The sequence below is a fragment of the Pinus tabuliformis genome, chromosome 2_1 (genome assembly GCF_031772625.1).
Source record: "Pinus tabuliformis cultivar Carrire ecotype Pingquan chromosome 2_1, CPIR1, whole genome shotgun sequence".
Lineage (NCBI taxonomy): Eukaryota > Viridiplantae > Streptophyta > Pinopsida > Pinales > Pinaceae > Pinus > Pinus tabuliformis.
This window is the reverse complement of record NC_142299.1, coordinates 456,975,601-456,988,956: the sequence shown is the minus strand read 5'-3', so window position 1 is coordinate 456,988,956 and position 13,356 is coordinate 456,975,601. Positions and strand designations below refer to the sequence as shown.

General features: G+C 42.0%; 1 long non-coding RNA gene across 1 annotated transcript in view; it reads right to left on the bottom strand.

The window, feature by feature from the left end:
- Positions 1 to 1,588: 1,588 nt before the first annotated feature.
- The window catches only part of LOC149200892 (uncharacterized), a 33,030-nt gene continuing 21,262 nt past the window's right edge, over positions 1,589 to 13,356 (bottom strand). Inside the window, exons 2-3 of the long non-coding RNA XR_016253389.1 lie at positions 1,762 to 1,838; positions 1,589 to 1,671 (exon numbers count right to left, since the gene is read on the bottom strand). This is a non-coding gene — a long non-coding RNA (uncharacterized LOC149200892). The remainder of the gene's footprint in view (positions 1,672 to 1,761; positions 1,839 to 13,356) is intronic.

Sequence of the window (13,356 nt, the reverse complement as noted above, 5' to 3'; positions counted from 1 at the left end):
GAGATCACAAATAAACCATGGGAGCTTAAAGGATAAATATACAAAGTGATGAATTAACCATACACATACCTACCCTCCCTTGGCTAATATTATAACAACAACAATCATGAAAAATAATCCATGAACATGTGAACCCCAATTTAACATTTCCAATTCTTTCATATCAAATTTCTAGGAAAAATATTAAATCTCACACCCATGAACAAGATCATACTACCTCGAAACCATGACAAAATGATCAATCATTGTGCAACTAACAAATATTTCAATGTATTAAAGAACAATAGTATTGTGTAGGATAAAAGTACGCCTCACACATCCTTTGTGCCATGTTTGTAGAATGTCTAGTGCATCTTGACCACTTGACCTTTGTAGACCATACAATTGTAGTCATTCACTACATAAAAAAAAATCAATATAGTTGACTATGAGAGCATAGATAAAACATATAACAATTTGAATAGAAAACAAATGGAGCCACAAATTAGCGAAATAAACTTTGAAGTGAAGTTCATTGCATGTAGATATGTTGACTCACCTTTATTTATGAACAATAACCTGAACTTTCTTTGTCTTCTTCCTTCATTTCCATTTCCGCACCCAACAAACAAAACCAAGACAAAACTACAAGAAACATTAAAGAAACAAAAAAAACAAAACAAAGCAAGATTACAACACCCAAACAAACGAAACCAAGACCAAACTACAAAAAAAAAAAAAATTGCAAAACAAAGGAAAAGGAGTACAACACAGCATGGCCATGCTCAAACTCAACAAAACAAAACATGTAGACAAGAACAAAGAAAAATTGCAAACATCCCCTCCGCACATCATCTCTCCTGCAATGTGTTGTCCTCCGCTGAAAGGGAAAAAAGTGGGTTGAATAAGGTTAAAATACACACGTAATTAGTAATGCTAAACATATTTCAAAACCAATAATTATTCATGATACGAAACACACCTCCCCTAAAGTTTGTTTTATAATGATGGACACTCCTTTGTATTCCACTTTCTCGTGCTTCTTAGAGCCAACCATCTACAAAAGATATACAATAAGATATTAGAATCGTTATATAAGTTAAACTAAAAAATACGCGATAATTAATCATAATTAGAAACACGCCTTAATTTGAGATTGTTATATAAAAGGGGAGAGCCCATTTTGTATTAATATATACAATAAGATATTAGAATCATTATATAAGTTAAACTAAAAGGTACGCAATAATTAAGCATAATTAGAAACACGCCTTTATTTGAGATTGTTTTATAAAAGGGGAGAGTCCATTTTGTATTTCACGTATTCATGCTCATGCTCTTGGAACATGCCATCTCCAATAGATGCACAATAAAATATTAGATTTCTAAGAAAAGTCAAACTAGAGTGTTTGAAGGCATGAACTTCAACAAAAACAAATCATGTAGACAACAACAAACAAAAAATTGCAAACTTCCCGTTTGCTAATTATCTCTCTCTCTATTGTAGTGTCCTCTCCTTCGTTGAAAGGGAAAAAAGTGGTGTCAATAAGGTTAAAATAAAGACACAAATAGTAATGGCAAGCATAATTCAAAACAAATGAAAACATACATCGTCTAGAGATTGCTATATAAAGATAGACATTCCATTTTGTATTCCACTTACTCACGCTCACCAGAACAAGCCATCTCCATCTACAACAAATACATAATAAGATATTAGAATCAGTATACAAGTTAAACTGGAGACTTGAATGCAAAAATCAATCATAATGTGAAACACACCTGACTTTGAGCTTTTTTATATAAAGGGGGATAATCCATTTGTGTTTTACATATTTCTACTCGCTGGTATCAACCATCTGCAATAGATATAAAATAAAATATTAGAATTCTAATAAAAGTTAAAATAGAGAGTTGAATTTGTGAACCAACTTACTTCCGCTCCATTTATATTCCATGCTATATCTCAAAGTACATAATTTTTCTAAACTAGACATAATTCCAACAAGAATAATGCAATCGCGAGATAAATAATCCTTTTTGTAAGATGGATCCAATCAAATTTAAACATATTGAACATGTTGATATTGGTACCTTGGGAGGTATTCCAAACCCTAGGCTACAGGGATGTGGAGGAATTGGCACCACAAAGTCACTTGTGTGCTAAGAACCCAAGCGTGTGGGTTTTGCACCCAATCTTGTGGATATGAAACCATGTATGAATTAGGACACTTGGCACTTGAAGACTGTAGGGCACCCTTAAAGGAGCAAGGGGACGCTTGTAGCACCAAGAGAGGCCTTGAGGCCTTGTGGATTGAGAGAAAATAAATTTTACTTGATTATGTGGGTCAACTTGTCTTAAGTTTCAAGTCGGCCTTGAATTGAGGAGAGAATTTTAGAAGGTTAGACATCACCCTAAGGAATGATATAAATAGGACCGAGGAGGAGCCTCATTCCTCACCCAATCAAGACACTTATTCCTCATGTGAAGACTAAAATAGGAGGATAAGTCCACAACCAAGAAGGAGAAAGGATCAAGTCTGGTTAGGGTGGTTTTGGGACTATTTTCGGTTGTGGTTATGTAGGTAAAGACAACAAGTAGAAGGAGACTAGGTCGAGACTTTTGACGACGAAATCTGAGCATGAAAACAAAAGCAAGCTCTCTTTAACAGGACAAGGTTTCTAAAGTATTGCAAGTGGACGAAATTATGACTATTGGAGGGTCGAGTAGCCTACTTGGCAACCAAGGTTAGGCTACATTCATCTACAGTAGCGGTGAAGAAATCAAACGTTTTTGGAGCGGTTTGTAGGTAGTTTGGATCTACTTCAGGTTGCCCTAGATAGGGCTAAGTTCTTCAAAAAAACTCTCGCTCAGTTCTAGGGGTTTTTGAGAGCAGAAGTAGATGTATACAAGGAGAAAAAGTAAAGGATTGGTGTCCTAGTTTAGGACAGTATTTGGAGCAGCCAAAAGAACAAATTTGGGAGGGTTGTAGTGGCTTGCTCCACACCCTAATTAAGGTCACTTGAGAAGGAATTTGAGGACTGTTAAATGGGAAAAAGTAGGGATGCTCAGGAAAAGGAGGTCAAGGGAGCAGTTTGACTAGCCCAAGTTTATTGTTGAAGGACTTTTTGTTGAAATACGTAACTAGGTTCAATCTTCATAATGGCATATGTAATCGTGATTTTATGTATTTAATGAAAAGAGAAAAATAAATTTATTATTCGTTTTTCAGAGGCATGGGTTTCATGCTCAAGGGAAATTTGTTTTTAGGTCAATCACCCATTGAGTGCTTCTAGGTTTGTCATAAAGTCAATTGAGTCATTGTCATGTATTGAAGACCCATTTGGGCATGTTACATATTGTAAAGAAAAATTTATCGAGTTAAAATAGAGTCAAAAGACTCTCCATGACCTCGTCATGGCGCAAAGATCAAGTCGGCCTACATGAAGGGGCAAGTTAGACTCATGATAGCGATTCGTACCCCTCACAAGCCTATAAATAAAAAGGAATTCGACCTCATTTACACGCTCACTCAAGGAAGTTTGATCTCCTCAAGATAGAAGTTGGAAAAGGACGAAGAAGAAGAAGAAGATTGAGATCAAAGTTTTTGGGCCTCTCTCTCTCTCTCTCGCTCTCTTTCGTTAGGGTTTCTACAGTTTATGGGCTAAATGAAATTATGTAGCTACATCGAAGCTGTGAAGCTGCAAGGTCGAAGTTGTGAAGCTACAAAGTTGAAGTTGTGAAGTTGCAAGGTCAAAGTTGTGAAGCTATAGAGTTGTAGTTGTGAAGCTGCAAAGTCAAAGTTGTGAAGTTGCCTCTAGATCAAAGTTGTGAAGTTGTTAGGTCGAAGTTGCGGAAGCTTCTAGGTCGAAGTTGCAAAGATTGTTGTTGGGGTCGAAGTTGCTGAAAAATTTGTTGGAAGGTCAAAGCACTGTAAGTTGTGTAAGGAAAGTTCGTCAAGAAGGAAGGATAACTTGGGTCATGGAAGGTCTTGGTCAAGGGTCATAGGTCTTGGAATTCGCCAATTGAAGTTTTGTAAGAAGAGAAGGAAACTGGTGGATTTTCTTCTCATTTGGAGAGGTTTTGGCTCTGGCTGATCGCCTATATCTTGTGTCCTATCGTCTCATTGTTCTTTATGATTTGGTAGTTGTTTGATGATAGAGAACACTAATAATAATAAAGGAAAGAAGAAGTTAATCAAGTAAAGTAAAAATACATAACAAGCAGTAAAGGCCGAAATTGCATAACAGCTACAACAAACTGAAATTCTGAAGAAGGGCCGAAATTTGAAGTTGTGAAACAAGTTTAACTAGCGTTATCTTGAAGGAAGAAATGTCGTCATCATCATCAAGGAATCAATTTGATCTCCCTTTCAAGGATCAATTTTGAAGAAAGACATCTTACACCAAGAAGACATATTCTATTATCTACACCATCATCAAAATCAAGAAGGCATCAAGTTGAAGATTTCATAATCTAGGAGTATCTTCACTTGACAAGTAAGTATTTTTATATCTATATTTGAATATGTCAAAATGACTTCATATTGCAAGGACAGCAACAAATTGGTTAGGTCAAACTTCCTTGCATGGAATTAGAGGATAGATTTGATCCTCATAGAAAATTAAATCGTTGGTCATATTAAGGGTTTAATTGTCGAACCACCGAAAGAAGAAGCTCAAGGTCTACAAGATGAAGATATCAAAAGAAGAAGGAATAGCCTTATACTTTATGAAGGTGTCAGAAATAAGAGACCAACTCCAAGAGTTGGGAGAAATAATGTCTGACAAGGAAATGACTACCATAGTGCTCAATGCACTACCAGAGGAATGGAGCAACTTCACATCAAGCATCTATGGGAAGAAGGAAGCTACTCCATTCAATGAGCTATGGTCATTGTGCAAAATCAAAGAAACGAGGCTGAAGGAAAAAATCGATGTAGGATCAAGCAAGCAAGCTCAAGCATTTACTGTTATGAATATGGGCACTACAAGAGAGATTGTCCAAAGCTCAAGAAGGACAACAATAAAAGAGAAATGGAAGAAGCCCCTACCATTGAAGAAGTGGAAGAAGCTGAAAAGAAGAAATTCAAGGAGGAAATAAAATATCTCTACTATGATTGAGACAGTCTTCCTCGCCTAGTTCTTTTCAAGTTTTTTGTTGTAGTGTATAACTTTCATTGTAGGAATCATTTGAAGCATGATAGGATGCATCATGTTAGGAGATGGCATCATAGAAACATACGTTTGAAAGCAAGAGCTCATGACATCATCATAAAGAAGCATGAAAGATAGCTGAAATAGAAGTCTATGGTCGTCACCTATAAAAGGATGTAGCTCTTGGTAACCTCATTAGAAGCATAAGTAATACTTATGGGAAAAAGAAAGTCATCTAGTATAGAGCTCATTATACATCATTCAAAAGGAAAATTTGCAAGATGAGGATGATCAAGATTCTATGTTCGAATCTTCATTGGAAGGTTCACCTTCTGGAAGAAGCGTCTCGCCGGGAATTCCAACTTGTGTGGGATTCATGTGATGATGGTATGATTTCAAAAGAAGTGAAGCAGGTCAAGAGATTGAAGTTCTTTCAATCAAGGAAATTGTTGAAGGAAGTCTAAATGACCAAAAGAAAGAGATGAGGTGTGTATGCTTGTACTTGACAAAATAGAGTCATGTCATATGGTTGCATATATCATGAATGAGTGCTCTACCTCAAGAGCATGATCAAAAGAAATGATCTACTCCTGTGAGAGGATGCATGAAGGCATGGTTCACACATTGACTAGATGAAATCAACATAATATGTCCTCATATGAAATATGAGGTGGTTGACAAAGTCAAAGGAACTATAATTGGAAGTTCCTAGGAGGAAATGTGTGAATAAAGAAAGGAAGAGATCATGAAAAATACAACTATGGATAAGGCAATAAACATCCAAGGACTAGAAGATTTGACTATGATATCTCCATGAAAAAGATATGAAGATCTTGAGAACGTCTGAAAAAGAAAGAGACCCTTGATGTTGTATATCTTTTTGGAGATGGGTCAATATATATGCAGGATGTTGATGCAAACAAGGAGACGTGATGTCCCTTCGTAAATATTTTGCTAAGGAAAATCAAAATTTTGCCATTTTTGTCAATTTTGGGAGCCAAGGGAATTTTTGGGAAAAAGGAAAAGGAAATATGCACCCCCTTGATGGAGAAATTTGAATGGCTAAGGAAGGAGCTCGAACTACTTGGTGAAGGGGCCCACGTAAAGGAAGAGAGCAACAATTATAAATAAGAGGAAGGCAACATCATTTGGCGCTTTTGATCATTTGACATTTACATGGTTGCTCTAGTTGTTTAGCACAGCCACATAGTGTTGCTAAGCACAAGAGTTTTCCAAAGGAGGAAGCTCAACTTTTCTTCGGTGGACTTCGAGTACCACCCTAAGAAGTCTTTCTTGTCTTGTGGAGGCACAGAGAGATAGAAGCTCTAGCTCCACGCATTTCTTTGGCCAGTTGGGATGCAAAAACAAGGAGTACATGCCACCCTAGAAAGTCTTTCTTGTCTTGTGGAGGCGGAGAGAGATAGAAGCTCTGGCTCCACGCATTTCCTTGGCCAGTTAGGACGCAGAACCAAGGAGTACGCAGTTCATTTGGAGATTGGGAGTCAGGAATTGAGGCCACATCCATTGCAGGGCTTTCATTGTTCAAATTGCAGGAGGAAAGAAGGGAAATTGCAGGAGGAGAGAGAACCACACTCAGTAAAACAAATTTCCTTGCAAGGCTTACATAGTACAGCCACAAGACTGCGCAGTTCTTGGGTGGTATTGTTTGGGGGTGTTAGCTCTGCTACATGTTGCTGATTTTCCAGGAAGAGGAATAAGCTTGGTCCTGGGTTGCTGGCTCAGAGATGGTCTACAGTGGTTATCCTCGCCTTTCCCTTTTTCTCCGCTTACTTCCTTTCACCTTGCTATCTTTGTTTTCCTTCCTAAACCTCTCCATTCCCCTCTTCTCCTTCATTTTCCTTATAACTCCATAATTCCCCGCTATCCCTGTTTTACTCCAATGTTTAGTGTAAACCTTGATTTCTTTGGCTCCCGGGCGCCAGATTTAAGCTGTCATAACCGCAGTCATATAGCCTCCGAAGCAAGCACTATCCGCCAATTCGGTGTGTTCCCCTGTGTAAGCCCTTTTTCCTCAAACCCCCGGTGCTAAGGTCTTAACCTTTATAACCACGCGCATACAAAAAAACGCTACCGCCGAGGCCCTCCCCTGTCACATCAATCAATAAATGTGTGCACTTATTCCCACCGTCTGATCGCCCATCTCCAGATCTAACAGTAATCGCTCCTCCCGACACCGCAACCTGCGCGCTCTTAATCCACGGGGAAAGTGATTTTCCTCCGCCACGTGTTGCGCAAAGACTGGATCACGCGGTCGCGTACGGATACCACCTGCCTCCCGTGAGCGGTGCGGGGAAACCACTTACCGCCCACACGTACGGCCTCCCGCTCGCTAATCATCGCGCAACTTCATCGCCCGATGACCGTTGGATCTCCCCACCCGAGATCCAACGGCCTACAATCTCCCCGCGCATATACCTCTCGATAGCCTCCATAAACTAATCTCCACCGTTCAATTACATGATCCGACGGCTAATGTCGTCCTGGCCTTGCCTATGCCTCCGCAATGAAGTCTACGTCACCCTTGAATGCACTGCGATGCCAAAGGATGAAGGCGGTCATCTAACAGCGCTATGCACAATTAAGCCTCAACTACTGCATTCAACGCATTATACACCCGAAGGACGAGAAGGACAACCTTGAGCAGATAAATGCATTTATCAGTTATGGAAATTTTTCCATACAGCATTCCACCTGCTCGAGGAGTACACCTAAGTACCAGAGAATGTCAAATTTTGTTCATGAAAGCAGCAAATTGTATCAGAGACCCTTATCAGTCAGTTAATGTGGTTGGTGGTCTATTATGACCCCTCCACGCATAGGATAGCAGATATTTTGTAATCAACCTCCATATATACCCAGAATCAAGATATAATGAGGGTTGATGGATATTGTATTGATGTAAAGTTCAACTTCTGGAGACTGTAACCACTGTGATACCTGCAGCGTCTGGTCTTCATTTTCAGCTAATACAAGCTTCTTTTGTTGTTAATTGCTCACTTTCCACTTCTTCTTTGTTCCAAGTTGTGCCTGTTATGCGTTTTTCATGTGCTCTTGATGTTTAGCATTAGACGCACTATCATCCCACCTCTGTGTTAAAATCTAGTATGAATCATTGAGTGTGTATGCAGGTTTCTGTTATTTTAATGCCAGAGAGCTGCCATCCTGTCTGTGCATTAGGAAATAGATTTACAGACCTTTTAATTGGTTGCAGCCAGCCATCACAGGGTCCAGTATTCTCCATCTTCACCTGTTCCTCAAACTGTGAGTAATTGGTGGTCTAAAGCCTTGTGGTCTGGGGTGTTCACCCATGTCTGGGGTCAAGCATAGTAGAAGTGGTTATCTAGCTTGAATATGCATCATTCCTTCCATTCATCCACCTATTTCCAACATTTTTGTTGAGTTTGTAATGTTCCCGAGCATCTCTGAGATACAACCTATGAGAGTTTCTTGGGTTGATAATAGGGGGTGTAGCTTGAATGGAGGAATTTGGAGCAGGGGTTGATTGGGATTAATAGAAGAGAATTTTAGAAGAGTTTCCAACATTTGGGTGATCTTCCCAAGCCATATTTCCTCATAGGTAATCATTCCAGGCAGTGCAAAAGTGTGGGAGAAAATAGGTGTCCTTTTGGAGCTTCAAAACTAGAGTAAACCCTTTCTGGGTTTTTCTAGGTTTTTGGCAAGGATCTCAGAAATAATTTGGCAGAAATTTGTGGGCAGATTTGAGGGGTCAAACAATGGTTCCATTCAGCCAGCAATGCACTTCTTCAAGGGCCAATGCAAACATTTATTGGGGAGTTTTTTATATATCATTTGGGCAATTGATACTCATCCACCTGGGGCTTATAGCTTGCTCTAAGCAAGCCCATGTGCACTCCTTCCACAATCCATATTGTACTCCTTCAGATATAAAACAAAATTGGTCCATTTTGGCGTATTTTTTGGTTATTTGATTTGTGTACATTTGTATTGTGTTGAATGTGCTGCAATTGCTTGATTATCACTATTAATTTTCCATTAGGAATATTATTGTGGTATCAGAGCATGTTCTTGGCCTGTTGTGGGCTTAAGAGTAGGTGATGACAGGGTTGTTCACTGGGGCAGTGTATCGACATAGAGGCAGAGACAAAGGTAGATGCAAGGCTCAAGGTAGAGAAGGGGAACCAGACCCATTTTGTCATACGGAAGTGGAAAATATCAGGGGTTGTATGGATAGCCAGGAGGACAACGAGCAACCCAAGAAGGTGGGCCAAAATCAGGTTCTAGAGGAGCTGTTGAGAACCAACCAGCAGATGTTGAGGCACGGGCATCTCATGATGGGCATGATGCAGCAGGTGATAGGGTTGCAGGTAAATGGGAGACCAGAGGGAGAACACCAGGGTGGTGGGGGTTCCAGAGCTAGAGGAGGTAGTCGTCCCTATCAGCCCCCACACCCCCCTCTACGTGGGCAGGGAGGTTGTCCCACCATGCCTCATTTCTTGGACGAGCTAAAACCTGAGAGGGAACCAGACCCAGTTGCAAATTTAGTCCATTCAGTTGCATCTGGTATTGACGAGTATGAGGGGTTGGATGCCAAGATTAAGAGGGTGATGTCCTTTGGCGAGTACATACACCTAAAGGAGTGACATATCACTGGGGCCAAGACACATTATAGAAGGGGGCAATTTAGCCAAGAGGTACAGAAGATAGAGAGGAAAGTTACGCTCTGCAACTTTGATGGGTCGACTAAGAGTTCAACTAGGGCATGGGTGTAGAAGTTAGAAACATAATTTCACCTGAATGCCATGCATGAGACGGATGTTATCCGGTTTGCTACTCTACACTTGGAGGGTGATGCCCAAGAGTGGTGGTATTATGGGTTGATTACGTTGGGGCATATCCACATCACTTCTTACATAGAGTTCCCCCGAAGGCTGATTGAGAGATTTGAGAGGAAGGACTCGAAGCTACACTTTAGGGAGTTGGCCAATCTAAGGCAGACTAGCAGCGCAGAGGCCTACATTTCGAAGTTCCAGAGATTGGTCGTGATGGTGACTAACATTTCAGAGGCTCGGTTGATCATGTTGTTTGTGGAGGGGCTTGCTGAGCCATTGCATGGTTAGGTGAGTGCCTACAAGCCCACATCCTTCATGGACGCCATTTCCAGGACCCGGGATATGATTGACGCAATGCCCAAGACCCGAGCCTTCATCCCCTTTAGACCCACTGCTCTGCAGGGAAACTAAGATATTAGACCCCCTCAGAGGGATGGAGGATGTAGTTAGTTGGACGAGGAGACCAAGAGGTACCTCAGGAAGAGGAAGTTATGCTTCACGTGCCAGGAGCCTTGGGCACTAAGGCACAAGTGCACCAAGGGCAAGGCCCACTACATTGAGGTGTATTTAGACAGTGAGTCGAAGGAAGAGTTTGAGTTGGGTGCAGAATAGGGAGATGAGGGGGCACCTTCATCAAGGGGAGCAGCAGCAGTCACACCACCCGCTATGGGAGGACCGTTTGCTCCAACAGGGGGATTTCTTGCTTCATTTCAAGGAGTCTCGAAGTACTTGACATTTAGGATCAGGGGGACTGTGCAAGGGCAGCGAGTGTCAGTCCTCGTAGATAGTGGGGCCACCCACAATTTTATCGATGCCCAGATGGTGGAGCAGAGGGGCATTCACACAGAGACATTTGAGGGGTTCTCGGTGTTGGTGCCAGGAGACAGGACGATGCAGTGCACGAAGTATGTCCCTAGTTTGACTGTGACGATGGGGAACTACTCAATCACTGATCACTTCTTTGTAGTTGACATTCCGGAAACCAATGTGGTGATGGGTGTCTAGTGGCTATAGTCGTGGGAGGGTCACTACTGATTAGCATAAGCTAGAGATGGAGTTTATAGGCCCAGATGGGAAGCTGGTAGTGCTGAAAGGAATATACTCTTACCCACCCCAGACAGTTTCCGCTCACAAGATGGAGACAGATCTACAACATGGGGAAACAGAGTGGACGGTGGAGCCTAGGATTTCAGAGACAGGGGCTCTGACACAACCTATGCATCCAGACATACTAGCTTTGTTGGAGAGACACCTGGGGGTTTTTTTAGGGATTACTCTAGGCAAACCACCAGACATAGGGTTCGAGCACACTATTGAGTTGGAGGAGGGGGTGCATGTGGTCATCACTACTCCGTATAGGTACCCCAAAGCCTATCGAGATGAGATAGAGAGGGCGATACAAGAGTTGCTGAGATTGGGGCACATTAGGCCTAGTTCGAGTCTAGTTCGAGTCCATTTGCTTCTTTCGTAGTGCTAGTGAAGAAGGATGGGACACTCTACATGTGCATTGACTACAGAGCCCTCAATAAGAAAACGTTCAAGAACAAATACCCAATTTCGCACATCGATGAGCTAATGGACGATCTTAGAGGAGCGAGATACTTCTCTAAGATAGATTTGTGCTCGGGGTATCACCATATCCAGTGAAGGAGCAGAACATCCCCAAGATTGTCTTTCGCTGCCACTATGGACACTTTGAGTTCTTGGTGATGCCCTTCGGGCTAACCAACGCTCTGGCTACATTTCAGTCTTGTATGAACCATGGGTTTCCTGTACAATTGCGACGCTTCGTCCTTGTCTTCTTTAACAGCATACTCATTTATAGTCGGACTTGGGAGGAGCATCTCCAACACTTGGAGATAGTACTTCGCATACTCGAGGAGCAACAGTTGTATGCGAAGATGTCCAAATGTGAGTTTGGACTGACGAAGATGTTGTACCTGGGGCATGTGATTGGGGAGGATGGAGTGAAGGTACATCAAGAGAAGATTAGGGCCATTCTGGATTGGCCAACACCAAGGAATATGACTGAGCTGAGGGGATTCCTGGGCGTTTGCACATACTAGAGGAGGTTCGTGGGAGGATTCTCACAGCTGGCAGAACCCCTCACAGATTTGACAAAAAAAGGGGCTTTTGAGTGGACGCAGGTGGCACAAGAGGCCTTTGAGTGCCTCAAGAGGGACATGAGTAGCTGTCTTGTTTTGGCTTTGTCGGATTTCACATGACCGTTTGTGCTAGAGTGTGATGCCTTTTGTGAGGGAGTTGGGGCCGTGTTGACACAAAAAGGCCGTCCTTTTGCATTTGAGAGCTGAAAATTGCTACCGCACGAGCGGTTGTACTCAGTTTATGGCAAAGACATGTTGGTCGTGATGCATGCGCTAGCCAAGTTCAAGAAATATCTTGTGTGAAACTAGTTCAAGGTGAAGACTGACCACAACAGTCTTCGATTTTTCTTAGAGCAGCAGTCGTTGCAGGAGAGGCAGCAAAAGTCAGTGACCATTATCTAGGCCTATGACTTTGAGATTGGGTACGTCAAGGGCAAGCAGAATGTAGTGGCAGATGCACTCTCCCCGAGACCCGTGACACTATCTTTGATGAATGTCACTCATGATTGGAAGGCTCAACTTTTGGTTGAGTATTTCAAGGATAGACAGGTTTGTAAGATATTGGATGACACACATGGGGACGACAGGTTCAGGGTGATTGATGATGTGATATATTATAAGGATTGAATAGACTTGGAACCCGAATCTCAGCTCAAGGAGAATATTATGCAAGCAGTTCATGATTCCCCTATAGTAGGTTACCCCGGGTTCCTCGAGACATATCGTGCCATCAAGGAGCGGTTCTCATGGCGGGGACTCAAAGGGGATGTATTAAGACACTTACAGAAGTGCATGGTCTATCAAAGGAATAAGGTAGAGTTATCACATCCCGCAGGATTACTTCAGCCGCTCCCCATTTCGGAGAGGAAGTGGGAGAGCGTGTCCATGGACTTCATCACGAGACTCCTGGTCGTGCAAGGGTGGGATTGTATCTACATTGTGGTCAACCAATTGACCAAGTTCGCTCATTTCTTTGCCATCACATCGAGATCTTCAACTTCTCAAGTGGCCGAGTTGTTCTTTAGAGAGGTATTCCGGCTACATGGTCTCCCCAAGACCATCATTAGTGACAGGGACAGTTGATTCATGGGGTCTTTCTGGCAGGAGTTATTCTGGTTGGTGGGGACCGAGCTTACACCCAGCACCAACTATCACCCCTAGACTAATGAGCAGACTGAGATCGTGAACAAGTGGCTAGAAGGGTACCTACGCAACTATGTGATGGGACAGTAAAGAGCGTGGGTGAGGTGGCTTCATTTGGGAGAGTTATGCTACAACACCAC